General features: G+C 44.7%; 1 pseudogene; it reads left to right on the forward strand.

The window, feature by feature from the left end:
• The first annotated feature begins 76 nt into the window (after positions 1–76).
• Positions 77–2,584, forward strand: part of LOC102041460 — a 22,237-nt pseudogene continuing 19,729 nt past the window's right edge.

The following is a 2,584-nucleotide window of genomic DNA, read 5'->3' on the forward strand; positions in this document are numbered from 1 at the left end:
GGGGGGGTGAGGGCAGCGCCGGGGTCTCCTGCAGTCCCTCACCGGGAGTGGGGAGTTCGGTACAGTGCTACCGCGGATGGGAAGGGTGGGATGGAGACACCGCCCTCGGGTGCTCCCGCGGGAACTAAGGAGGGTGTGGGGCAGCGAGCCCACCGGTAGCGCCGTGGTTGCACGGGAAAGTGTCGTGGCGCAATGTCTGTGCGTGGTTGTCCCGATGCTTTTTCTGGTGAATATCTAAGATGCAGCAAGACAGCGCTAAAACCTGGGCTTTTGGTGCTAAAATTGCCGCTCTATCCCCATGCTTGGGCTAATTACATAGGCTCATGGGATAATTATTTTCATTTTTACGAAAGTTTTGACTCTTGAATTGGTAAGTTATAAAGAACTGCTAAGTTCAGTGTGTGGTGGTTACATGCTAAAAGAGAAGCAGTGGCTTATGATAAATGAATATCTTCAAGGTTTTGAAGTGCAAGCTTTAAATATAAACTCCACAATTTTAGAGGATTAAGACACTGCATTCCTATGAAAGTCTGCTGTTGCATCAGTTGCCATTTGGTATTTGTGAGTGGTCTGTAGGTTGGAAAAAAAAGCACGTTAAAAGGCCTGCTGTGTTCTACGTTCACAAGTTATAGCCTAGATGTCAGTGCCTTTCCTCAACTCAGCTGCTGCACAAGTTATCTGGAAAATACAGAAGCTGATACAGGAGCGATTTTTTAACTTGGCACATCACTAGAATGGAATGGGAAGTGATCTGAACCAAGTTAAAGCTGTCTGGATCCTGTCAAAACTGTGATGCTGATCCTGCCTGGTTTTGGTATTGATATAAAAATTAGTTTGATTAACATTGATATTCAGTAATTTGAAGATAGCACATAATCACATTGTATACTCCATGTTCTCAGTGGGAAGAATTAAGAGTGTGGACAGTTTTTATTTAGAGTCTTGTTCACTGTTTAAGACAACCCTTGATTTGAATATCATCTTGGTGTGTGAAATATTTACTGTCTTTGTCCTCTGGGTTTATGAGAGAAATAGTGGCTATAGTAATCCATTTTTTTCTGATTTAAGTTGGAGGTTTTCCAACTGACAGTGACCTTTCAAGGTAGAGGAGTACTCTCAAGCCCAATACTTCATGACAGACCATTGCAAAACTGGTTAAAGGTGCTTGCAGAAAAAGTGAGCACGTAAAATGGGGAAGTCGTGTCATTATTGCTTTTGTCTGCTGGAGTGTGAAATACTGGATTAAATGCTTTTTCTTTCATGATGAGTTTTATGGCTATTGTGGTTTCTTTCCATCCAGGTTAGCCAACTGAAAAAGGAGATCAGTAAATTTGCTAGGCAGTCAAAGGTGCCAAGTACCAACATCCTGCCAGACAGTGAAAAGGAAGTGCACATAGTACAAATATAGGGGAGGTGGGTTTGTTATTACTTACTTGAGCTGCGGGAGGAAAGCCTGGAAGGCAGAACTCCTGTGATCCCTGTTCAGCCAAGGACAGCCTGACTGAGAAATTTGCTGAATTGTCAGTTCATTGTGTGGGTGGTTACAACACTGGGAGGCCGATGGATCTCAGGCACGTCCCACTAGACAAACAGGTCCTTGGCAAAGGACTGTGGTCTGGTCTGTCTTCCTAGATTAGGGTTGCACAGGATGGCACAGCGAATACAGAGCTGTAAATGGCACACCAGACATGTGATTCAGACATGTGATTCATGCCAGACCAGCTGGGATTCATCCCAGAGCAGCTGGGGTGCCAGCTCCATGCATTTTGGGCACTTGGAAGAGTGTGCCAGCTGTGCAGCTCTTCCAGGGGATTCCTTCCTGCTCTCTAAAGGGCTGGCTATCTTATGCAGCTGAAAATCCTCTGGGCTAAGCACTACTGGTAAGAGCACTGCTGCCTTTTGCTGAGTGCTCATTCCTTATGTAAGTTAATGGCAGGAGCACTCTCCTCTTTGCCAGGAGGGTCTCTAGGCAGGTGGAACACCTGCCCAGTATGGGGTCATCTCAGGGTTAGATGCGTAGGAAAGTGAATGGCTCAGGTCTCCTGCAGCTTGTCTTATTGTGAGAAATTGGCTGTACAAATCCCTAGTCATGGGACACACTGAAAGGTCCAGAAAGCATGAGGCCTCACAGAGCACCTATGGTGAAGTTTCTGAATAAAATAAAAAAAAAACTACTGATAACATCTGCTGTGCTGCACAAAAATGCAGGTATTAGTGCACTCCTGTTATTTGAAAGTGGATTGCATTTTGTGCTTACTGTGTTTCATATCCTGATAAGGTTTAGCATCACTGCTGGCAGACCTGCATCCCCAGGAACAAGCAGACAATTGTAGTTCTTAAATATGCTTCTCCTCAGGGACATTCAGTAAGTGTCTTTCCTGTTGGTTTAAGTTGCCAGTGGCTACCTTAAAGTCTTCACAGGTTGCACCTGTGTTCTCCAACATCATTAAGTGGTGGACTGTGGAAATCTCTCCTTGTATCACACTGTACTTTTCTCCTTTAAAAGGTAGCTTAGACACTAGTAAATCCTGTACCTCATTTTGCACATTCTGTGAGGTACAGCTGTTAGTCTTAGAAGAGGCAT

The sequence above is a fragment of the Geospiza fortis genome, unplaced genomic scaffold (assembly GCF_000277835.1).
Source record: "Geospiza fortis unplaced genomic scaffold, GeoFor_1.0 scaffold120, whole genome shotgun sequence".
In the NCBI taxonomy this organism is placed as follows: domain Eukaryota; kingdom Metazoa; phylum Chordata; class Aves; order Passeriformes; family Thraupidae; genus Geospiza; species Geospiza fortis.